The following is a 26,765-nucleotide window of genomic DNA, read 5'->3' on the forward strand; positions in this document are numbered from 1 at the left end:
TTTACTGTAAGAACAAGACAGGACCTGCAAACACATCTGTCTAAGCTGAACTCATCATAATAAATGTCCAGGGCTACATGCAAAAGAAGGCTTAGGAACAAAGCATCTTATTTTGAGTCACTGAGTGGTCCTAGTGACAGGCTGCTATCATGGCAAATCCTTTGAGCTGAATCTGACATCTCTCTCTTGGCAAAACCACTGAGATTTTCAGGTACTGAAAACTGATGGACAGTTAAAAATAAAAAAACAGAATAAAAATATTCAGTAATACTTTCATAATCATACAGCAAGACTGAGCTTTTAAAGGCCAAAATCTATCTGCAGAGAACAGCAAACATGTTGTCTGAATTTTTAGAGAAGCCTACTGAAAATGAGAAAGCTTTTGTCCTCAGGTGAGGGAGCAAATGGGTGCTCAGCAAGAAAAGGATGAGGCAAACTCAGGTGAGCAGAAAATATTTTGCTGCCTGCATTTTGCACTGAACATTTTGCATTTGACAGGTCTTTTTTACCAGATTTCCTCAAATCAGTTTAATTTCTATTTCATGAATACACAAGCACGAGTGTACATGACTGTTTCCATGTGTTGCATTCAAGATATACTTACCAAAGGCTTTTAAAAACATCTGTGGAAAACAGTGCTGAAAAGCAAGAATAACTGCCCTAGAAACAAAGTGCTGAGAAATGTCAATCTACAGTGGGGAAATCAGTATTTATTTGGCATTTAATTAATTTAATTAATTTGAGATTTAATTTTGGAGAAGACACAAAACAAAAGCAATATCATCATAATCTGTGCAAAGTTTCTGCTGTCCAGAGCACATGCACACCAAATTCTTTCCTCCCAAAGTTAAAATTCACAAAACTGTGCATGCCTTCCCCTAAACCACAGCTCCAGACAAGAACTAAAAAACACTTAAATTCAGACAGCAGAAGTAACTTATATGTGATTGATTCCCAGTCCTACATTTGCTTTCAGTGCAGATCAGTATAATCCAGGTGAGTAGAAAGGAAACACAAGGCAGAGAATTCTCAGCTTTTTCTTTAGGGAGATATTTTCTACCTGTCTTTGGGTAAGCAGTCCACCATCCTCTCCCTAAAGGGATTGAGGAGTACAGTCCTACTGCCTTGCAGAGAGCCTTGTGCTCTCAAATCTCTCAAGCATTTTGTAAAAAACCACCTACAGAAACATTAAGCCTTCGCTTTTAAAACTTCTTAAGAAATCTGCATGCTTACCTCCTATTAATTTTAATTCCTTTTGAAGTCCCTGGAAATCCAGAAAACTTGGTTCCCAAGATCCTGAGTGGGAACAACTTTGCACACACAGTCTCCTCTGAAAGGAATTTATCAGCTGCCCCAGACTGCAGGATGAACCCATGCTTGGCTTTTCAGAAGCCTTTGATGCTGTAAGAACAGCAGAAGTTACCTAACACTGAATATTTTAGACTATCTCCTCAGTTAAGTAATGACTAATGGGAAATAAACATTTTGGGATTTTCCCACCAGTTATGGGTGCTGAACTCCTGCAAAAATGATGCTGGAATACCTGAAATGGTTCTCCCCAACTTGGTGTTGCAGATCCCCCCTAGATGTATGGCCACCCCCACCTTCACACTGATGGAATTGCTGTGCCCTGCATTGTCCCCCTTCATAGCAGAGTCTGATGTTGCACCTGAGACACTGATTTAAGCCCTGGCAGTGGCACAGCTGCCCTGCCATGGATCCACAGCTCCCAGTGTGGGAGCACTAAGCCCTAAAAGCCTTGCCTTGCTGCCAAGTCATGCTAACATGCAACCCTACTTCTGCATCCATGGGGGTTATTAAGGGAAACATCACTGAGAGCAAACTCCATCCCATTTAGGAAAAAAAAAAAAAAAAAAAAAAGTTAAGCAAAATAAAAATCTCTACAATACATTCAGTACCTTGATAATGGGTCCAACAAAATTTCCAGGATTAGAGGGAACCTCTATCCTGAGTTATGTGGAGAGAGAAGCACACTGCAGGGAGACTTACAGAAAGCATTAAGAAAATACAGAACTTAATAAAAACAAGGTCAAGAATTTTGATATCTGATAGTCCAGTTGTCAAATCAGCAAATATAATTTTTTATGCTTTATATCAATGAAGTCAATGAACAAATATACAGTGAAGCTAGCAGACAAGAGGCAAGGCTCAACCATCTAAACAATTACCAAACTGTGAAATAAGTTACCCTTTAACCTTTGTCTCTATTTTATGTGCTCTATAGCTATAATTTGTATCAGAGATACAGTAGATGAATCTGTCCTAGTTGTTGCTTGAAATGTAGCATCATCACTAGATAAAATACATTTGAAAGGAGTCAATTAAGATTTTTAGAAACCAGGCCCCAAAGTTAAAGCTAGATAAACATCTTCTGTTACAGACCCCTCCAATTTAAGGAATTTTGTTGCCTAGGCAACCAGCTTACAGTGTATCTGTTCAGACCATGCTGGCTGTTTTAAATAGAAATACCATCCATTTAATGCACAGCTGATTTTTAGCAAAAGGTATAGATGTGTAATGCACACCACCAGATTGTGTATTGTTTTGCATTAAGAAGCTGATATACTTATGTGGTACTTGCAGAGGGGAATATGAATATGAAGTGTAAATCTAAGGAGAAGTGAATAAAAATGTGATGGTGCTGGAATGGCAGTAATGCCTCATTAGCTGGGTGGGACTGTCTGCTGCACGGAGAGCCCAGCATGTATGAAATTGTCCTGCTGATCTCATCACAGGAATAAAAGGAATAATTGAGCGGTGCTGGGAGGGAGTGCGTACAGCGATCTCACATTGCTTCATTATATCCAATTAGAAACTGGTCAAGCAAGTGAATCAAATGACTTTACATTGCCACTTCAAGAGACACTGGCTAAAGACAGTATCATGCAAGTATGTAAAAAGATTTCCTCGTAAATAACACTCCTCTGATTCCACACCCAATGCTGGTCTTCAGGAGTTGGAAGTGCTAGAAAATGGTGTGGTGTTATGCACTGTTGGATCCCTTGGAAAAGGCATCACTGGAAAACATCCTGGCAGCAGCCAAGCACAGAAGAGGAGGTGTTCAGAGTAAGGCTCAGTACCTTCTGTATACCTGGGTATGGTAGGTGGTGATTTCTGTGAAGATATAAAAAATTTCCTTGACAAAGCTGACCAAAAGATGTAGAGTGTTGGATTACCAGGCAAAAGAAAGCAGATTAAAAAAACTCCAAACAAAACAAAGAAAGAATCCCCCTGTCTCCGCAAAACATGCTAGCTGCTTGGTTGCAGTCTTGTTATTTTTAAATATCAGCAACCTTTCCTCCTGAAGAAGTTGGAACAGAGGGACTACAAGACTTTGGAGAAGAGGTTGGGCTGTAAGTAATCACAGTGATTTGTGGGGCTTGTACTGATGGGCACTGCAATTATCAAGCTGATGAGGGAGAATCAACTTTTGTGTGAGTTTCTACTTATCAAAGTAGACCCATGATCTTTGCAAATGTATCACTTAGTGAAGTGATGCTGAGCTATTTGCTTCTTGGAAGGCATGTATCTCTTCAGCCCTCTGTTTTTGCAAGGAGAGACTTTCCATATGAAGACAGAAAGAAGTGGTGGGCACTGAGAGAGGAGAAAATCCTTTACCTAATTCTGCCTGGTATTTTTTTTAAATAGCAAACTTTGCTTTTGTATAGCCAAAGTTAGCTGTGGGAAACCTCGTTCATCTCAGATGTCAAAAGACTCAAGCCTGTTCTAGGAAGAATTAAGGACAAAATTCAGAGATAGTATCCCTGTGTGAGCATCAGTTAAATTATGTGTAATGCCCCACAAAAGTGATGACATTCCAGAAGTATTTACATTATTTTCCAGTTACTTGTATATACTGTTATATATTTGATGCCTGGGACTTGGAAAATGCACAGTAGTTGCACAAGTGTTAGTGGGCAGGCTTAGCTACCAGCATCATTCCAACAATTAAGTAATTTCCCCAGATCTATAAATTCTACTTCAGGGTTGTTTGGGTGACAGTGCTCCATTGATTCTACCTTCTACAGAAAGCTTGCAAAGCAAATCAATAGGACTGTACATCTGGAGGCACCAAATAAAAATTCCCCCAAAAAACCCCACCTGCCATAAAAACTATTGTGCTAAAATAAAAGTTTGTTTAGGAACAACATTACACTAAGACACTGAGTTAATGGAACTGATTTATTACCAATTGAAAAAGGTGGTAAATGTTGTTGACCTCAGATTTTGTGTTTCCAAATATCATTATCTAGCCACCTTTGTTTTTGTCCTCGTAATTTTTTAATTTGTTTAAAAGCCTTATTTGCTAATAAACCCCATATGCTTATAATCATTCTCCCATCCTGAACTGAAGTTAAGGAGCACAGACACAAGGAATATTGAGAAATTTAGTATAAGTATGTGGCTAATTAAGTTATGACACACACATTGGTTAGGTAACTTATGATCCTCAGAGTGCAGATATGCAAGAGTTCATTGCAAAAAAAGAATATTTAAATTCCATTCCTTCTCTGATCTGAACTGAATTCTTCCACATTATTTATCAGTTGATTGAATCTTGTACGGAGATGGAGGTTCTGACCTCTGTTTATTTATTCTATTTTGCTATTTAACTTCAGTTTGCTAGAAAAAACAAGGACAAGGCTGTGACAGTTCACAGAGATGCAATTTGTCTATTGAACTTAGCTTGGCATCTGTTAGACACACAAAGAAACAAAAGAAACTGCATAAATATTCATCAGCAAAGAAGTCAGCCACGATGCAGGGTTTGAAGCATTATATGTTATTTTTATAATGATAATAGTGATTCATCAGCCCTAATGATACCTCAGTACATTGCCTGACTGATCTTTTACTTGTATGCATATAATTTATTTTTCCATTTCATGTCCTGCCTATCATTCGTTCCCAAAATATGGAAGTAGATTTACATAATAGAATTCTGCTCAGTAGTACTGGACAGGTTGGAGGTTTTTCTTTCAGGTATTTCATTTGAATAAAGTCTATAATGTGACAAGTGGAAGATGGCACTGCCTTACAAACAGCTAATTGGGGGAAGAATTGTGGTGTAGGCATTAGGTACCATGGACTGAGCTTTGAAATCTATCATCACCTCTCAAGAAAAAAATACTTTTTCAGCCTAGTTTCAAAAAATAGCTTTATTTGTCAATTCTGTTTATCCTTACAAATGAATCTTTTAATGACTTGTTTTTCTAGATTGCATATCTGCCAGAAGACAGAGAAAAATTATCCTGTTTTACAAAATGGCAGAGTTCAACTTAATGCCTTATCACCACCACTGTCGCAGCTGGGATTTTTAACACATTTGAAGAAAGTCTTATTTTTAGAAGTGCAATAGGTTCTCTGTCTGAATGACTTTCAGTAGGTACCTAAATCACTCAGAGTATTTTCACGGGTGCCTGAAAGCCCCTGAAAGCTGATGGGGAAAGATAGCTGATTCTTATAGACACAAGGAAAATTCTAACCTGAGCTTGTGAAAGTACAAATGTTCTACAATGCATAACAAAATCTCTACAAATCAACTGGGTTCCATTTAAAATTTGAACTGAAGGCTTGCTTGATTTGTTGGAAGAAGGCAAAAGGAGAAACACAGAAATGCATTGCTGTTGTCAAAGGACTGCAAAAAGACTGGGACAGACTTTAATCTAAAAATGTGCCCTTCCTTTTCCATAAAAAGAGGGGGGAAAAAAAGGGAGCTTTTACTTGAAATCACCAAATATGCAAGAAACATCACTTCAAGGCAAGCTGCAAGGGGTGGTTGAAAATGGCAACTGGAGCAGCAGAAGGTCTGCAAAGAGGTGAGATACAGCAACATTCTGTAGCCAGGCTTGATTAATCTATGGCAACCCCAGTCCTGAGAGCAGATAATGTATTGAATTGCACTCACTGGGAGGACAGGTAAGCACAGAAATCTCAGAACTCAGGGGCTTTCAAGGAACAAGTGGACAAAGCCCCAAGCAAATGTGGTTGGATGCAGTGCTATCTTGCCCTGAGTGGGAGCTTGACATCTCCCCCCAGACCCACACTTCCCAAAGGATCACAGCACACAAGTAAGCAACAGGGAAACCCAGTACATTTCTGCCACTGGGATTCAAATCCCTGGTATTTTCAATATAGGTTGAGTGATTTTGGTATAGCTGTAAAATGCTTCACTTTTTCTTGCTGAAAATAAATGAGATTCTGATGAGCAGTGTTGGCAAGGTCTGCTCATTTCAGGTCTCTTGGGAGAGGTTCTCCCTAACACTCTTGTCCTGCCCAAAGTCACTACCTTGAAATAAATTCTTTATAGTTTTGTGTTTTTTCTCAGAGTACATTCAGCACCACTGGGGGTTGCAAGGTCCCTCCAAGCAGTGTCCTTGTGGCTGTGGCTCCTTGCACCTATTCTTTGCTGAACTCTGGAATGGACTACACAGCTTTGAACTGAACACAGTATCTTGCATAACTAATAGACATCTCTTTCCCTCTGCTCATTTCAGAGAACACTTGTGCTTATTGCTTGCTTGGTTAGGAACCATGAAACCAAACAAAGTAGGTCTGGGACAGACCTCTTGGGATCATCTCATCCATTACCCCTTCCCTGAGGCTTACAGAGTTAATAATGGAACAACAAGCTTGAGAACTCCAGCTGCCAGGCTTTGGAAGTTTGGCTTCTCCTAAAGTGCACTGCTCTTGTCAACATGGGAGAATCTGCATGTGCTTGCTGATCTGTGCAGAGATTAATTTTAAAGCATACATTGTGCTCAGACAGCCCAGTGCTACCATTATATGCATCAGTAAGTTTCATATTATGCAACTACTAGCACTTATGTTCAAAGAAAGCACGGCTTTTTTTGCTCATGACAAAAGTTGGTTTCTGTGGTCTCATTATAAAGCTAAAATTATGAAAGATAGGTCTTTGTGCAGCATCATCTTCTGCCTATTCTGTTAAAAAGCATTTATTATATTGAGGAATGCATTGGCAATTTTCTGCACCTCTCATGCAGCACAGCTAATTTCTAAGGCATACCTTCATTGGATTTGACTGCTCACTGAGTGTTAGCCATTATCAAATTCTCCTTTCACTGCACAGTTTCTCTGTAGGTCATTCCCCAGAAGACATATCCACGCACAAAAAACACTTGTCTTTCCTCTTTTCCTTGTTTCATTTAGCACTAATTCATGGTCATTCCTGCCTCTGTAAAGCAGAGCTTAGGGGCATTATGTAACAAGGAGCCCAGATACCGGAGTGTGGTCTTTTCCCTCCCAAGAAGGTAAATGTGTATTAAGTCTCATCACAGGAGAGTCAGAGTAGTCACAAAACTGCTTCAAACCAGAATCTGAACAGCAAAGTCCTGTGGTATATCAGCAACTAAAGCAGCCCGACAGGCAACCTGCAGTACCTGCAGCACAAAGAGCACAAATGAAGGATATTTCTAATTTACCAGTGAAGGCCACCCTCTAATCTTTTCCTTCTTATTAGATAAGAATGCTATCCTTTATGGGATAATCCTCAACCCTGACCTAAAGTGCAAGCAAGTCTAAGATCTTAGTTTAGGAAAAGAGCTGTATTATACCAAGAAATGATCGGGATCAGCAAAGGTTCTCTACAATAACTTTCTTCAAACTAGAAGTCATCTAGAAATCATGATTTCCATCCAGTACAATCTTTCAAACAAGTGCAACTTGTAAAGAATATATAACAATGATACAACAGATCCCCAGAAATAGCCCAAGTAGCAAAATCCTTGTCATTTCCATGGAAATAGTTGCAATTTATCAGAAAAGTCCTGCATTTTACTGAAACTTATCTGCTTATTTGTGTGAGCTGACAAGTATGATTTTAGCAGGTTAGTCATTCTACATGGCAAGGGTAGTTGAGAACACTTCCTTGCCAGAGCTGTTTACTCTTGTATTTTGAGCCACATGACTTCTTTCACAATGTGCATTTTATGACTTCAAATGTATTTTGTTTTAAATCCCCTCAAAAAACCCATAAAATTTAAAATTATAAACAAAGAAGCTACAGATGCCACTGCTATATTTGCAGTACGTTTCTTTCATGAATGCTTAAGGTTAACTTTAAAGTCTATAATAGGTTTAGACTCTAGGTCCAAGCATGTGATGGAGAAGGATTAAGGAAAAATAACTTTTAGCAGTCCTCACTGTGAGCACACTACCAGCCTTGAAAGCAATAAAGAAGCAATGGAAAGCCTCACAGGCTACAAAGCAAAGATTAAAACTTTGATGAAAAAGTTAATACACATTTCTTCCACAAATTCTGTATATAAGATGTAAATTGAGAGCTACTCTATGAACCTGCAAAGAAAACTTATAGTGCTTTATCTGGAAGCCAAGATTTATTTTTATGCCAATAGTGGAAATTTTTATAATAGCTTCTAGCTGACTGCAATGTAAAAAAACCCAGCATTTTCTTTGATTGTGTTGTGTACACAGACCATTATTCTGAGATGAACAGGATGTGTGCAGCATTGTCTCCCTTCCTTTCTTACCCTGCTCCCCACATTACAAGGTGATGTAAATTCAGTCACACTCTTGATTACTATGGATGGAATACTGCAGACAAGCTGTGAGACCACAAAAAAAGAAGCTGTGAGTGATACAGTAATAAATGAGAGAGCATTGCAGAGGCACAATTTCTTGGGTAAGAGATTAAAAGAGAAACAGAAGACGCCTTCCCTTGCAATGTGCCTTGGCAAGAATACTTAAATAGTTGGTTGTGAAAAATGTTGGGATTTGGAAGTGCAAGACCTAATGAAAAAGGAGACTGAACACAAGCAGTGTGAATAGTAAAGAAGTATTGAGCAAGCTACCAGTTCCTCTTGTCACATGACTGGTCAGTGAATTTGTGAAACACCTTGAGAAATTTTCCTTAGTAAAACTGCAATACAGCTGTTGCCTTCAGGGGAAGGCGAAGCGACCTGGTTGCAAGGAACAGCACGGCAGCCTGGCTTCACCCGGGCTCCTCGGGCTAAAAACAGACGCTGACACCAGTGTGGTGGATGGTCAAAAGCGTTTATTATCTTATCTCATGGGTTTAAATAGTCTTGGGGGACTTTGCTATGTCAGGGGGGTTTGGTAGGGTCTCTAGGGTTAGTCAGGAGTGGAAAACTACTGGGTTAGGTGTGGTTACATTCTTTGGGGTAATGGATAACATGCTGCAGGAGGAAAGGGGGAAGGGGGGTCTTTCTTTCCGTCACATCCCGAGATCTTCCATTCGCCTGTCCCCATCTACTACATCCAGCCTAATCCTCAGCAGCCACAAGTCCCGTGCTGTGCAAGGTTTTTGATTTCTGGAGTTTCTATGGGCCTGAGCCAAAGGAATCTTTCCACTAATTTGACTGAAATCTTTCTCCATCTCTGGGATCATCTCCCAGAGGACCATCTGGAATAAACACAGCATTTAGACACTATCAAATACAGAAACCTCCAGTTTGATGAGAATTTCTGTCAGGATCTCATGGTGACCTCTGAGACTCATGTGCAATGCTCAGCACTTAAAAGACTTTAAAAAATGTAGCTAAACAAACAAGGCTTTAGAAGTTTCTGTAAGAAAAAGGAGTAGGGACTTATCTATGCATTAGCTGGAATTTGTAGAAACATTTGTCATGTATATTATGCCAGAATCATCTACAGGGATGAGCTCTTGCAAAACATTCAAACTGTTGTGTCTAAATCACTTAGGTAGCTTTGAAATAAGTGTCACCTATCATGCATAAATAACAATTGGAAGCCCCATAGAGTTACAGTAAAGAGAGAGCCAGAATGTGTTCTGGGATTAAAAATAATGTGTTGATTCAAGGCACTCTTTGCACAGCAATTAACCTAGGAGGTTATCAGCAGTGATTTGCTCTGATACCCTATCATGCAAAACTGCACACTGGTACACCAAACAGTACCAAAGCATCCCTTACACCCAGTCAAATAAGCTTTGCACCAGCCAAAAAAGTCTCAAGGTTATTTTCCTCAGCAGGGAAGAAACTGAGCCCGTCATTTTATATTCTTGAGGAATTAGATTTTAAAGAATATAATCAGCACTGGACAAGAAAATGGAACTAGCAGGCAGAAAGGTAGTTGTAACTGGACTGAATAAGAAATTATTACATGGACTGGAAGACAGAATGGGACTCTCCAACCTGAAACAAAGAGAAGAAAGAACTCTACTTGGATAAATAACTCAACCTTGCTGTTCACTCTTCAATAGTAATTCTGCATGACCATCTGGAAATTCCTCTGTGGTAATTTCTTTTTAACAGTTCTATAATCACATCTTAATTTGTCATTTCTTAGAAGGATTAAAATAAATATTTTGCCTCTGCCAGCCCTGTCTGTGCCTGTGAACATGCAGACTACATACAAGGCCTGGGGACAGCCACACCAGCCTGCCAAAGCCACTGCTGTCCAAAGGAAACTCTGAGAGTCTACTTGCTGCACCTACAATCTCTTACCAGACTCTTTCCATATTAATACTGTTTTATCTTTAAAAAAACTGCCCTCAGCATCAGAGAATCCAAAGCCTTGGAGACACTTCAGAGATTATTCAGCCCCCAGGCAGAACAAGTCCTTTCTGTAATCCTGAGGGTGCTTTACCTCAACCTTACCAAGGTTGAGATAGTTTGGTGGAGATCTCCAGTCAGGCAGAATTTTTCAAGAGCTATAGCCCTACCAGTGGAATATTTTCCTAATACTTAGCTTGATGTTTTGGGTTGTTTTCCTCTGCTGTTAAAGCCCCATTATTTCTTATTGTGTCCATCCTGAACATGGAGAGCAGATTTATTGTCTTCCTTACTACATCAGCCTTTTATCTATTTGGAAAGATATACTCCATCATGGTCTCTCCTTTAGACTTAAAAATCCCATATTTTTTTCTCCTCCACACTAAATGAACCCTATACTTTCAGGAAAAAACAAAAAACAAAAAACAAAAAACAACAACAACAACAAAAAAAAACCAAAACAAAAAAAACCAAAACAAAAAACCACCAAAATGCAAGGTGTTTTGCTTTGAAGTGTCTGAATTGAATACAAAAAATATTGATGCAAAGAGCAATTTTAAATTGGAAGTTAAGATATTTCAGCTAATAAACTTCTTAAGTTCAGTTCCTCAGACAAAATTTCAGGTACTTCTACTACATCAAAAGAACTAAAAGGAGATGCCCACAAAACATTCTGGTATCAACAGATCTATAGTATTTTTCACAAATATATTTGCTATGAAAGCTTTTCTCAGCTTTATCACTTTGACTCAAACTGAGCGAAGTCTCTTAAGAATATGCATAACTTCAAAAGTATGAACAGTCCCACCACAATTAACAATTAAAATTCTTTCTCCAGGAAGGGAATAGCTGTAGTTATAAATGATCCCTACTGTAGAACCTCCACATCTTAGAATTGTGCCTATCATTTGAGAGAGGATCTTCTTAAAAATATGTATTTAAAATTTTTAAGATGCACAGTCCAGCACAGCTGCAAGAGGAAATGTAAGAGATGAGGTTTATTTTGAGCGGATTCTTTTCTGTACTAGAAAGAAGTGTGCATGCAAAGTGCAATGACTTGCACACAGGAGGATTATATCATACTGCATTATACCAAACCTGTATGTTACCCATTGACTTCAGGGCTAATCAGCAAGAGAACACCAGTATTTTCAAGCAGGGTGGCGTGGGTGTTATACCATAGTGCCCTCCAATTACTTATGGAGGCTGCAGTTACTGTGTGTGAAATGGATGGATTATAATGCTTTCCTTCCACTGCTGCGAGGCCCTGCTGCACGCACTTCTCCCCTTCATAACAAGCAGCACTGGCAATTAGCAATGTCAGATTTCTGTTAAAAATGTCACAAATATATCTGCTGTCCCAATATTTCCCTAATTTATCTGATACTAACTTTGCCACTTTCATAGTTCATTTCTAACCACTCTAATTAAACCTATTAATTTCTTCAGAGGAAGGGTGTGTAGGGAATGGGAATGCTTTTTACCTTTCTTCTACCTCCCAACTCTGAACAGCTGCTCCTTGGAAATAAGCTTACTCTTTTAATTAGTTGCATAAAACTTAGGTTGGGTATGGCCTAGAGATATTAATTAACAGTGGAACAGCAGATGCTTTGGGAACCTGTATTCCTGGGATCCCACAGTCAAGGTGGACATGCTGGCAGCTTACACAGGAGTAGCAGCTCAGCAGAGATATCTGGGCTGCTATAGACTTGTCAGAAGTTACATAACCCATCCAGGGATTTGGAATTTCTCTGAGGATCGGCTCAGACCAAGCCATACTTTGTCACAGGCAGACAGGAGGGCCAAATATATATATGCAAAGTATATTTTCTGGTCTCTTCTCCCTTTCCTTCTGCCTTCTCAGGGAGTTCTGATGAATGTTTCCCATCCACCAACCTAGGCACTCCCTCAGTCAAAGTCCCACCTTGGCTGGGGATATTTCCAGACCCTCTCTGTCACCTGCACTGTGGCTGCACCTCAGCTTTGCTCCCCATCCCAGCACCCTTCCAAAACGTGGTCAGAACAGCTGGGCTATCCTTTCATGGCAGAGCTGGGCCACTGAGTTGGACACAATGCAGGGGAGCCCCCAGTGTCTAATTAGTTATTAATAAAATACATAGTGACAAGACATATTAGTACTTTGATAAACTCTTATGAGAGGAGAAAAAAGATGGGAAGTAGGAAGAAGAAAAACCTTTCACTTGGAAATGTAAAGTCCAAAGCAGAAATAATGTATTTCAGTGATCATATATCCCAGTTTAAAGCTAATGTATCCTCCTTGAAAGACTTGCAGTTTAACACAGAGCTATATTCTTTCATATTCTTTGACATAATAAAATACGTATAGTTATGTATGGCTGTAAAACTGTATTATTTTTAAAAGTTATTTCATTGAAATAGTTGACCTTTTTATGTTTCATGGATACATTTCTTATACAGTAATAGAAAAACTGACTGTAAACCACTTTATGTTAAAGTATATGCTCATTTAAATATTATAACATAGATTATTAGAGACCACTATGTGATATTTGAGGTTTTAAAGATAAAGAAATGGTCCATAAATTCAATAATACAAACCTTCTACTTAGAATTCCCCTCTTATTTGTTTGGATTTAAATTTAGTTTTATTGTTTTTAATTTTATACTCCTGGGTTTTAAAATGTACAGAATGTACAGAAATTATCTGATTTGTAGCTACAATTGTAGTATGTTTACTTGTGAAATGTCTTTCAAATTAAGATCATTATTCATACTTTTAGATTTTCCCCTAACTTTGCAAATGAACTTTTGTAGCTCAACCAGAAGAAGCAGTATTTTTTACATTCCACATGGTTCTAATGCCCAGGTATTTTGCTGATTTAAAGGCTGGTTTTGCAGTATAGAAAAAATACTAATAATTCTAAGCAAGCAGAAAATCAACAGCTATCATTTTTCAGATGGGATTTCTGTAGCTCTGACAAGCGTCCCATGTTGTATAAAGGAAAGGCAATTCAATCCTGTGTTTGATTTTGCCTCCAGAAGCAACAGCTTGATGCACCTTGCTCTGGAACCCAAAATTCCAAACAATGTAGAACCCTAAAGGGGCTGAGAAGCTTAAACACAAGACTTACGTGTTAGGAGCACCTGAATCACTTGGGCCAAAGTATTCAATAACATATTTAGTGCTTAAAAGGAACTGCCACCTTTAGATGTCTTCCATCAATGTCCAGGGATGGGGCACCCACTGATTCTCTGAGACACCTCTTCCAGTGCCTTACCACCCCCACAGTAACAAACTTCTTCCTAATTTCCCATCTAACCCATCCTCTGTCAGCTTAAAGCCATTTCTTCTTGTCTTACCACAACATGCCATCATAGAAGGTCCTTCTCCAGCTTTCTTGCAGGCCCCTTTTAGGTACTGAAGGGACACAATCTGGGTTGGCTCTTTTCAAGTTTTATCTCCGCTTGCCCATGAGCAAAGAAAAAACAGGCTTATGCCTACAATTTCAGGACAGCCAGTGCAGAGAAAAACTTCTGGGAAGGCAGATGGGCACATTTTCCTAGCTTGGTTAGCTGGGTGGGTTCTCACTGCACAGAAGTGTGAGCTCTTGAGCTGAGTTAGATGTGTGTGAGCAGCCACATCTCTATGCACAGAGGATATTTTGTAATCTATGGTAAAAGGCAGCGGTTAGGTGAAATAATTTAAGCACAAATTGCCAGCATCTTAATTTCTCACTCAAGATTACTTCTGGGTGCTCAGGGTGTGATTGCCATTCGCTGCACACAGCAGCTGCCCTGGCTACTCAAAGCAGCACTGAGGAAGGAATGTTGCTGTGCACATTAGCAGAGTTTCAGTGTGGCTGAAGCCCTCATGCTAGAGCCAGCAGGTATCACACACAGGCATTTTTCAATGAGTAACTGCTTATTGAACACCTCACATGACTTTTTAATTCCCAGGGGAAGCTGTACAGTTACAGTGAACTCAATACCACAACAGTTTAGAGAAAGGTAGTTGTGAATCCTTTCAGCCTTTTCCTGAAGCAAAACTAATTTGGAAAGAGAACTGCTACTGAAGACCAGTGGAAATTTTCAGCCAAATATCAGGCTACAGCTGCATTCTCCAGTGATCTTCCCTGCTCTCTGTTTTGCTCTCTGTGCTTCACAGGACAGCTGGAGAGGTCAGGAAAACTTCAATACACCAAATAAAGATGAGTTGGAGAGGAATGAGGGGCAGACAAAAAGAAGATGGTACCAAGTGCTGCAATTGAAGGCAAGAAACATGAGGTGTTGGAAGAACTCCCTTGGTTTAACACCTTGGGAAATACAGGCTGGTGTCAGTTCAGACAAAAGGAAGAAGGAAGTTTTTTTGGGGAAGATGCTGTACATTTGTTTACATCCACAGAGAATGTATGAACAGACTTCACACTAACTTGTGCCCAGAAGGCCCCTTCCAACACCCCTCTGGACACCCCACCAGCCAGGTGTCTTCAGCCTGGCTTCCACATATTTGCCTATTCCTATGTCTTGCCTATTCTAGAAATGCAGTGAAATGCTTGGCACAATTAGACATATAATTTAAGAAAACCCAAAAACTCAAACCCTCTACTTTTAAATAGTTTTTGCAGTGTAGATTGATGAAATGATCTGTGCTCCCCCCACACACCACCTTCTGACATGCATCCATTGGCTTGACAAAGCAGGTAGTCACACACACTCCACATGAATGCACCCGTGGCCAGGTTGCCTTGGAAACCTTCACTGCTACCTAATATTGTTATAATTGGCAAGAAAATATAGGTTTTCTCCAATGGTTCGCAGCATGCTTCCATTTACATAAATACAAGCTTTCAATCTGCAGTTTTCTGAAGGTTTACTTTTCTTTTTACCCAGAAATTTTAGAGATGTTTTCTCCCAGAAAAATTAAACTGCTGTTTAAATGTTAGAAACTATGTTCTATCAGTATATCAGCAATTCTGGCTTCCTTGTGTCTGTCAAGAGGGACTTCTGTCATTCAGGAAAAGGAGCCCTGCAGTTCTCCCTGCTGCATTTAATTCCATGCACAACTTTGAGGTTAGAACAAGTCAGCCCAAGTGTTCCCACACAACTCTGCTCAGGCTGCATGCTCACCTGCTCTCCACTCAATGCCATCTACCTTATCCAGCAAAACTAGTAAAACCCTGAGTAGATTTTACTGTATGAACATTTCCAGCACAGACCAGGATCGTTATGGGATGTGCTCCCCCAACACATAGCCTCAAGGGAGCATTTGGAGAGGAACCTGAGATGTTCCCCTAAAGGAGGTTACATAAAAGCTACACCTGTGTCCACATTGCATCTACTTACCAGAAAGAGATAAACAACCTCTTGGTACTGTGGCACAGACAGACGCCAAATCCTGTGCTTCTTAGGAGATCAGCAGCCTGCAGCTACACCTCTATCCCGAAGTCCAGCTTGGGGCAGATGGAAACTGCAAATTCTGGTTGTTTGATAAGCAGTTTTGCCTAGGAAAGAGAAAGGAAAAAATCAGACATGATGGAGCACTGCATGCCAGTGGATTCAAAAAGAAATGTCTGGAGGTGGCATGTGAAAAGGGCAAAATCTAAAGAAGCAACTCCCAAATGAGCAACCTGAAACACTTGGTGGACATTGAACTGGATGCTTTAAGTCAGGCTGAAGAGACATTTTCCTCAGAAAAGGAGTGAATTCTTTCCAGTTAGTCCAGAACAAATGCTGTGCCTCTCCACAGTAACTGCAATACCTGATTTCACCATTATGTAATCCTTGGACTCTGGAGTCCCACAATTTCTTAAAAATCTCCTCCAAAAGCAGTGTGGTGACCCACAGGCAAGTCCTGGGGTTTGTGTAGGTACTTTCTTCAGCTGCAGAAACTACTCTGAGCTACCCTTTCCTGGGGCTGTTTCCTCAGCTGGGTGTCCAGCTCAAGCAGCATCTGCCATGGCAAAGTCAAGGGGATTCTGATCCTGTCACCCTACTCTGGAAAAAACAGTGAACCTAACTTTAGCTGATACCAAGCTACATAAGAGAGAGAGTTTTGGTAAAAGTAAAGCAATATAAATCTCTAACATATGACTTTAGTTTGCCAAGTTAAAATTGTAGTAAATCAGCTATAGCAAGATCAGAAATTATGATATTTCCATATATTTTGGGGGACAAGACAAGAGTTTCTTTCCTGTGTTTGTGTGGTACAGCTGTTCTTTGGCTTTGGTTACAGTCTCAAAAAAAAAAAAATCTCTTGAAAGAGAAATGAGGTTTTTTAAATGTAAAACCACTGACTTGTATTTTAGCAAAAGTAAAAAGCTCAAGCCAATTCATTTCAACGGTTTAAAATTACATTTGCATGGTTTTTGAGTACATGCTTCCAGCAAATGTGTACTTTAGTCAAACACAATTAAATGTTGATGCAAGGCACTGATGGTTTTTTTCCCATCTTCACCATGCCAGTAGAAATCAGGAGATGCAGTAATTACCTTAACTGTTTTCAAAAGAGCTGCAGAGTTGTTTCCAAAAAGAACCAAAGGACTAATTTTTAAATGCTCAGCATACACATTTAGAATTGTATTTTTCAAAAGATCTCAGGGAGAGGTAGCAATATGAACATTAGGTTTTGAAAAGGACTCAAAACTGTCAATGAGATACTCATTTTCTAGCATTTTCATACTTTAAAACGCCTGGGTATTTGACTTCAAGATCAGCATTGGCAAATTTGGCAAGTCTGCCTTGAAAACTTTGGTTTTGGTCCACCAGAGCTGCTTCAGTACAAAATCAGCTAAACTACTGGATCTGCATTTGAGAACATGAGAAGCTTAGCAAGAAAGACAGATGGCAAAATGAGCAAAATGAAAGTTGATAACTCACTAGCTGTCACTTGGTGTTCATCCTCTTTAAATATCACACTATTTATTAGAATGTATGCCTAACACTTCAAACCCAACATCACATATCAATGCATGAGCTATTCTTGCAAGTGCACTGAGGTATAGTGAGCCGATTCAAAGAAAGAAAAGCAGTCTAAAAGTAACATAATGTAAAACTTGCACTATTCCTGGCAAAACACCTCTTTTGCCCGCCCTGCTTTTGATTTTGATGTGTCTCCAAGATTCCCAACTTTGCAAGCAGAGAAAAACCACCAAAATGTAAAATGCCAGAGGTGAGAGTTCTCCAATGAACCAAGGCTTATGAGACTGGAAATTAAATTCTTCTGTGGTTGTGTTTTTAGATGGAAGGGCCTTTAAATCAAACTCTTCTTTAACACAGACCAGCAGGAGTTGAACTAAAACCTTATTTTCTAACCCCAACAGGCTTTTTTAGCAGCATTTGATCCAAGAGGACAGTCCTATGACATTTCAAAACATTTTATACCATCTTATATTTTCAAGTTTTAAGACTAGAACAACACGATTCTGTTCATATGCAAGACTTCTAGACTTCGGGATTTTACAAAATTTGTTGGGAATTCCTTGCACTGTGGAAATTAGATGGCTTTACTGTAATCTCAGACAAAGGTCTTAACATTCTTATTGATTTGAAGTACTGATGATGTGGCCTTGTAAGAAAGACCTAAGAAAAATTATGATAGTTGGGATGTATTTTCTCTCACTGAAAATGTCAATGCTTAACTTAGTAGTGAATTTCTCTTACACTTCTATGACTTCGCTTGGAGCTGCTGCATTGTTGTTTAGAGGCATGGAATTTTTCTTCCTTCAGTCTTGCCTCTGTTCTCATACTCTACCTTTCTGATCAGAGCAAAACGCCAGGCAGATGATGCACAGCAGAAGGAAAACATTCTGATGGGCCAGAATTTCCTTAAACAATATTGTTCTAGGAAACATGGAGGTTTAGACAGAAGAGAAATCATCTGACATGGAGTAAAATACTGAGCTTTTTACCACTGCCTTTTTTGGGATCTCAATTTCCTATTTCATTCCCATTTTTATATGACAGTCTGTCATTTTGAGTCCTGCATCTCATAATATACACAACTTATTTTCATCTTTTGGTCCCCTTCAACCCAGTAATCACACCAATGACTCCATTGTAGATGTTTTACTAACCTGCACCTAAAGTTGCACTCAGTAAACAAAAAGAGCCATTTCAGTGAGATGGGATATGGGAAGCAGGACACTTAACGTGCAGTAAATAGCTAGAGAAATGTCCTATTACACTCAAAAATACTATGACAGAGATTATAACTCTGAAAATACAAAGGTGCAATGCACACTTCTCCCCCCCTTCCCCTTCTTTTTACAGCAAAAGCTATGGAACTGCTAACCTGGGATGGCTGTGTGCTGCATCAATTTCAGCAGGAAAAGCAGCTCCTGGCTGCAGCAGGTTCTGTGTGATGGGAAGCGGAGGAAGGTTTGATACTCAGCAGATGGCACAGATGGGCACCATGCCAGCCCAGGGGCACTACCTGGTGCACCTACGGGGTCCTTGCTGCATTTGTGAATGAGCAGGTGGTGAGAGACAGCTTTGTTTTACTCTCCTTTCTCTTCCTACTTTATGTGATTTTGATTTTGGCCACCAGACAACAGCAGTGCTCTTCTCCAGAGTGTGAAAGATTCAGCAATAAAAGGAGCCTAGGAAAAAAAAACAAACCAAAAAAAACCAAACAAACCAAAAAAACAGAAGAGGAAGAATCTGTTGTTTTTCTGTAACAACTGGTCAGCTTGAACCTCCAACCTCGCAGCCTCCCATGACTGCTAATAATTCTGTTTACTCAGAGCCAGACCACAGTCGGGCTTTTGGACCACAAACCAGGCTGGCAACGTGTGTGTAAAGAAGCAGCATTTATCATTGTCATGATTTTGTTGCTTTCCCCCACACTTGTAAGAGTTGATAACAAGGAACTCAGAGACAGCACAGCTAGCTTGAGAGATGTCTCTGCATGAGCAAAGGAATGGCTCTGTTCCAAGAGCAGGCACAACTTATTGCTCCCAGTCTATGAATGAGTGCCATGGTAATGGAAAAACAGCATTTACCCTTGCATCTTCTCCCTTTGTTTTGTCTCAGGACTTTGCCTGTGTTCCAGAAGCAGATCTGGAGCATATTCTCAGGACAGTATGGTATGAGTGGCAGAGAAGTAGGCAAGATTTTTGGGTTTTTTTCCATCTATAAATTTATATTTGGGCCTTCCCAAGATAGGGTTGAATGCAGACCTGGGCATTTATTCTACCAATGTGTCACCCAAAATGTAGGGCTATAGTATCTGCACTCAAGAAGTTGTGGAAAAATCTCTCACGTGTGTTTTGAAAATGAGGAATTCTTGGAAAAGCATCAATTAAAAAAAATCCTTATAGATTTCTTGGGTAAGCATGATGTGAACTTTAGAGAAGACAACTGGCATCCATCACCCCCAGACTGAACATGTGGAGAAAAAGTGAGTAAATCTTTTCTCCTACCCATTGATGTGGTTCAAAGTAGCATTTTTCCCTACCCTTTTTGTCAGCCATAATGTAGGACACCAACAAAACTGCCTTCTCCTCCAATACAGCTCAGAAAGAGTAAATCTTTTCTCTTGGGAAGGTTTGCAGCAAAGCAATAGAGAATTTCAGGGCAAGTCTAAGCTAAATTGACTCAAGCTGCCTCAGAGACATTTACCTAAATCACCCTTCTTGTAGTGCAGGCACAACTATCCTTCATTTTCACAAACACTAAAAAGAAAACAGAATCTTTGAATTCATTTCTTCACAAATAAAGAGATGCTGGAAAGAAAACTTAAATTAACCATTTGAAAAAAGAAAAAAACTTTCCTAGTGCTATAATTCAAAATAACAGTGAAAGAAAGGAAGATGAAAGAAAAAAGAGAAGGGTTTTATATTAAATTGCATTAACCAATAATCTAATAATCAGCCAATTGAATTTCTATGTGAATAAGCCCTGCTATATGGTGCCACCCGACATGCAGTAGCTTAATACTTTGTAGTAACTGAATCATTGCCCTCTCATTATGAAATAAAACATATGGTATTTTAACCTAAAAGATAATGTCAAGTTTGATAACATGAGGTAATTAGTAGCTGTGCTCTAGTACTGTGAGAGCATCACTCAGGTTTCCACTCTTGATGAAAAGTAAATTCTTTTTGTCACACAAGAAATGCTCATTGTTTCAAGACTTTAATGACAAAAATGATACAGACATTGAGTCAGAGGCATGAAATATTATTCATGTTCAACTTTAAAATCGGGTACATCCAAAACATTATCTTTCAATTTGCTTTTCTTTTGATCCTCTAGGCTTGAGTGGAGACAAGAGAGGAAATTAAGTCAAAGACAATTCCTTTCCAATTAAACTCGTGTAGAGATGGAAGGATTAACCCTCTCCTCTGTTCTAGCCAGGCTGCAGCTCCTGAGGGAAACACTGAGAGGTAGCAAATAGCACACGCAGGCTCATGGGGAAGGGGGTCTCTCCCATGGCTGTGGCTCCAATCATGAATGCTGGATGCAGGTCACGAGTGATGAATTCCTCTGGAGCAGCATGGCTTAATCCTTGCCCTGACATACAACCCACTTGTGTTTGAAATGCCCCTCACATACAGCAGCAGGACATGGGAAGTTATTCCAGAGCTCAGAAATCGTGGGCTTCACCCTGAGCTTTTCTGAAGGGGGTTATCAGGGAAGGGGAAAGGAACCTCTTCAACTACGTCCCTTTGGGTGGGAGCCTTTGGAGTATCTGCCAGTGCCAGCGGGCTGGGGGGAAGGGACTCTGTGCCTTCCCTTCATCCCCTCTCCAGCATCCAGTCTTGCTACACTGTTTATTACCTGATTTAATTTCAGGAATTGAAGATGGGGACAGTTTGTTGACAGAGACATCTGTGCAGTGTGTGACATGATCATCTTTTGCAAAATAATACATGGTCTTCTGCTAGAGCAAGAAGGGGTTAAGCTGCCTATGCAGCTGATGCATGGTAGGATTTAAAACTGTCAGCAGTAAAACCCACATCATTCACATCTCTATGTGCATTAGGATTTAAATATGGATGCCAAAAATGAAAATGCAGCTTACTGAAGAAAGGAAGATCACATTTCCTAATATAGATAAATTTTCCCATTTCTGGAAGAAATTGAGAGAGCTAGCAGCACCTGCAAGGGCAGAAAACAAGAAAAGTAAAAGAATAATGGATAATTAATACTCAAAAGGCAAAGAAATCTTTCATAGAAAACATAACGGGCCAGAAATTCAGCTGCTGTACATTTGCTGATTTACATCAGCTGAGGCATGTGTTTCAGCAGGATTTAACATTCTTCTTATGTTTCCTGGGAGATAAATGAGCCAAAATACAGAGAGAACTTAACATGCATTATCTGTCATCTTTTGTTGAATAATAATTTCAGATGTTGCCACTATTATTTATTATAGACAATTATTACACACTAAATTTAAATACAACAACAAAAAAAATAAATGCGGCAAAGCATTACTTAAGCATAAATCTCTTAAAACAAAGTAAATGAAGCAAATAAATTTTAAAGGTCATTTAGGGGAGCTGAAGTTGTAAGAATGAAATTACCAAATTATCTGCTTCTAGGAGCTGCTGGACAGGGCAGAGATAGAGGCAGACCTTCCAATTTTGCCCTCACACACCACTCTGAATGTGTTCATTCTGCTGGGGTGAGATCAGCCTATTTTATTCTTACTCTTTATGTGGAACAGCATGCTTCTGGCCCTGGTTTTCTAAGTGTGTGTGTGTTTGCATGGTTGCACTGTGTCTGTCTGAAAGGCTCCTCTTAATAGCATTTGAGTTGCTTGCCTGGTTTCAACTGAGTTGCAAGGGAGGGTAGAAATCTCTCAGATGAATTGGAGCAAACTGTGAAAATCAGGGCTGAGTAGAAGAGTTCAGCAATTCCCTATGTCCTGTGCCCTGCCAAGCAACTGGGCAGCCACTGGGCAACTTAGCCCAAGCCTCAAAATGTGCCATCACCTTCCCAGGAAACCACTTGCAGAGAGATGGAATTAGGAACAGAAAACTGTGGACAGTTTTCCAAGGGCAAAAAAGACCTAGGGAGATGAGGAACAAGCAGAGCAAGTGGCAGGAGGAGAGTGAGAGATGATGGAGAGGATCCTCTTTGCACTGAGAAACCATAAGAGCCTAGCAAATAAAGGAATTAGTGGGTAAAGTTTTGGGGAAAACATCAAAATAAATGGGATATTCACTATGCCATCTTCCTTAGCAGAACAATTGTTTGCAAAAGACGCAGCCACAGGATGGTGAATTTTACTTGGGTTATCCAAACTTTAGTGCCATGATAACTGCTAGAAAATTAGCACCGAGCCTTGCATCACTTCCCTAATGTGAAACAGCCACACCTCACACACCACAGAAGGTTATCCTTTCTCTACAACAAAGGAAAATGCTTGACATCAAGAAATTTAAAGTCCTGGATCAATCTTACAACAGATTGCATTGCATGTGCATACACCAATAGGTGTAAATATAGTGTATTAAACACATTTTCCTGCTTTCTGAGTTGAACTGGGAAGATCCATTTGAATCTAAGAAATATGAAGCTCTGGCTGCAGAAAGAAGTGGATTTATACTTACCCCCACAGTGCAATGCCAAAGGTTTTGGGGGAGACTAAGCAGTTGTTCAGACTTTCTCTCTCTCCATCAAGTGTGCCAGACACAAACAAATACTGTTGCACATATTCAGAGAGGTTTACAGCAGATTTGAAAAACACAGAAGTTATATGGGATCTAATTCCTGTACACAAAGCAATGCCTGCCTTAGCCAGCGGGGAAAGCTGAATGTAAAACTAATTAGGGATAATATAAAATAGCTTCTACCTGTGAACAGCAGGAAAATATGTACTGCAAGTAAAGCTGCACGGCTAATTGATTTTAGAGGTTTGTTGGCAGTCTGAAAACCAAAAACTCCCAACAGGTAGGTTTTTGAGTTCAACAGAGCTAATGTATCCTATGACCCGAGAAGCTCCACTATGTGGTTTCCCCGAAGTCTAACACAGCATGAATTTGGAAGGCCTTCCCTCAGCAGGGCAGTTGTTTTCCATCTAGACATTTATTTTCATGAAATTCACAGGAGCACTCATGAGACTTTTGGGTTGCATCCAGGCACTGGGTTTAATTGTAATTAAGTGGGGACAGACACAAACATAGAAGCACACAGATGTGTGACAAGAGGGGGCAACAAATGATGCTCTCTCTATCTGGATCTAGACCGTATTTTTTATAGGAGGAGACAAAACCAGACCACTCTTTTGTCAGCCAGTCACAGATATTAAGCTTGTGCAGTCCATTATGCTAAGGAGTATGTGAAATGTGAAACTGTATCTCTTACAACAGGGTGGAATTACCTTAAGAAAATATCTATCCCAACTCTATCCCATTGTATCCCCTTTGTATCTCCCAAGCAGTATTGTCTTCTCCCCAGAAGAATAAATGAATGAGTTGGGTGAAGAGAAAATTTGGAATAACTGCCTCTAAGCATTCAACAAACAAACAGTGAATAATAACCAGGTCCCTTTCCCTTCCAAAACAACAACAACAAAAACCACCCAAAAAACCCCAACAAAACAGCAAACTAAGAAGAAATAAAGACAACCCTTTTCAAAAATAGAGACAATGAGGGGAACAGGACTTCTTTTTTCTCTCCAAGAAGCACTATGAAATAGCCCTTCTGTTCATTTATCATAATACACGCAGAGCTGCTTCCTAAAACATCTCATCACCAGTTAGCACAGCATTTGTTGCAACACCAAATTTCCACAGTAAGGCAATGTTGCAAGAGCTGTTGAGACAGACACACATATAAACAGAAAAATGCAAAATACTCTGACTTGCTTATTACAGGAGAAAGCTGCAGCACAGGCAGTTGTCAGACAGTGACCAGTGTTCAGCTGCTCTTGTCCAAACTGCAAACTTGCGTGACAAAGCACTCAAGAGCTCTCTTTTGGGACAATTCCTGCTCAGAGCTGATGAGATGTCACCAATTCTGCAGCTACCCAGGGATTTTTCCAGGGAAGATGCAGACTTGTATAAGTTTTAGGACAGCAATTATTTTGTCTTGCTATACAAATTCCAATATCTAATGTAACCACAGTGTAATGTAAGAATTAATTACTTTCTGCCTTGGAACAAAAGGGCTTGGTTCAAAAATCAATAGCCTGGATTGCTCTCTACGCCTCTGCTTTTAAGAACAATGTCACTTCCATTTCAGTAAGTATGCAAGATACATGCACATATCTTCTGCTTTGTTCTCTTAAACCTGATGATCTTTGCAGAGACAGAAGGCTGTGTGCTTCACTTCTTAGAGACACAAGACCTACCTATTGTTTGTTTCCAGGTCTGAGAAAGAATTTGAGCACCTAATTCACAGAACTGAGCCATTACAGCTCTGACACTTCCATCCAAGACATGGAAGAGAAAAACCTCTGACCATGCCTGAGGGCACAACGTAAAAGCACATGTAAGATGTGGGGTTTTTAACAAGAGTAGCCTAAAATTAACAGCTATTCACTTTTATGTATGCAGAATGTTTATTTCCCAAGCAGGTTCAAACCCATGAAAAAAAGAAAGACATCTTTGTCCTCAGGAGGGTGGAAAAGAAAGGCTGAAGAGTAGAGGAAAAAAGGCTGGTGGCAAGGGATCTTGGGATGCTGCACAGCTGCTGCAACTTTCTTCTTTTCCAGTGTGAAATGTCATGACACACTTGGGAGCCTTATTCAGCCATCAATATTTATAAATCCTAGAAACTACCAACTTGCTTTTGAGAGCAGATTTTTATATACAGTATGACTGCAGCAGACTGTAAGACAAGCTCGATACCAAACTAATGAGAAATGAGATGACGTTAATACACTGTAAGGCTTGGCTAAATCTGTTTGTCCTATTTTTTCATTGCCTTGTTGATCTGGAACCTCTAAATAAGAAATCTGGCCTGTTCACCATTATTGCTTATCTAATCCTCTGTAGTCTATGAATAATGAGACAAAAATATCTGTGCCCATTGTAGAAAGAAGAAATACAGAGATTAAATATTCTGTCTAGAGCAGGCACTTGTAAAACAAATATCCCCACTTCTCCTCCATTAGCAAATGCAAAAGAAATTCTCCTTCTTAAAAATTGAAAGGATTGCAAATATAAATTTGCAGCAGCCAGCCAGCCAGCACCAAATTGATCATCTTTTCACTTGAGACAAAAAAAAAAATTATCATTTACTTAAGAATACTTTGGCTGATGGGAGCTGCTTGGTAACTCCCATAGCCAGTCCACAGCTTGGACTGTGAGATACTGATCTGGGATGGCATTCCTTGTTTAATATCTGCCATCTTCATATGTATAGCTGAATTTATCCTTGCTACAAATCTGCCTATGGAGCCAACCCTTTAATGCCTGTTTCAAAAGAGGGAAACATAAACCAAGAGTGATAAAGTGTCTTGCTGGTATTACAGGATAAAAAAAGCTTCACACAGGAAAGATGTTGAGGAAACTGCTCTTATTTCACTAGCTTACTAGGGGCAAAAATTAGATACACATATATTAACTCAGTAACTTTTTAGTGAAATACTTAGGTGAAAATTTTCCAGGAGAGCATCTGGCCAGTAACGAAAATAACCAAAATTTGGGCTTGAATGAAGGATCCTTACAACTATAATACACTGTAAATGAAAGTCTAGCTAATTCTATGTCCTGTCTAACCCTGGCTCCATATACTTTTATATGGTGTGAAGTTCGGTTTGGAAAACTCTCATTTACACACATAGTAATGCCTGAAAGTGAGCCTGAAGAACTGACAATATTTTAGCTAGCAAAGACTGTAAACCCAGTCATTAGAAATTCCCAAAATAAAACAGCCTCAGGTTGACAGAAACATTTCGTTCTGCTTGAAAGGAAAGTCTGTTCTAGTGGTCATCAGAACACCTTTTTCTCTGCTTGCACAAATATGTTGTTTCCATCCAGTAAAGATCCAATGCTCCTCAGTGATGACTAAAGTTGCAAAGAAAAGTTATCTTGCTCTGGACTAAGAATAAACTGCAGGAGAAACAGACAACACCCCTGTGAGAAAGAGAGGAGAGAATTGCTGTAAGAGTCTAAGGAACCTGGTGATGTATTTATCTGGAAAGTCTCCATCTGTGCTCTTCTTCAGCTTTTCCCACCTTATACCTGGTGGGACAAGCTTTAGAAGGCTGGCATGAAGTAAAATGGAGAAGTCTTTTGTGAGAAGAGGGCTTAGGTTGGGGCAGGGGAATTGGAGGAGAAGACCTCCAGGGAA

The 26,765-nt window shown here is 39.7% G+C and overlaps 1 long non-coding RNA gene across 1 annotated transcript in view; it reads right to left on the reverse strand.

Annotated features, from left to right (window-relative positions):
- LOC146767645 (uncharacterized) overlaps positions 1–25,746 on the reverse strand; it is a 37,520-nt gene extending 11,774 nt beyond the window's left edge. Inside the window, exons 1-2 of the long non-coding RNA XR_014954894.1 lie at positions 18,808–25,746; positions 15,861–16,018 (exon numbers count right to left, since the gene is read on the reverse strand). This is a non-coding gene — a long non-coding RNA (uncharacterized LOC146767645). The remainder of the gene's footprint in view (positions 1–15,860; positions 16,019–18,807) is intronic.
- Between the last annotated feature and the right edge of the window lie 1,019 nt (positions 25,747–26,765).

The sequence above is a fragment of the Lonchura striata genome, chromosome 4 (genome assembly GCF_050655825.1).
Source record: "Lonchura striata isolate lonStrDom1 chromosome 4, ASM5065582v1, whole genome shotgun sequence".
Taxonomy (NCBI): Eukaryota; Metazoa; Chordata; class Aves; order Passeriformes; family Estrildidae; genus Lonchura; species Lonchura striata.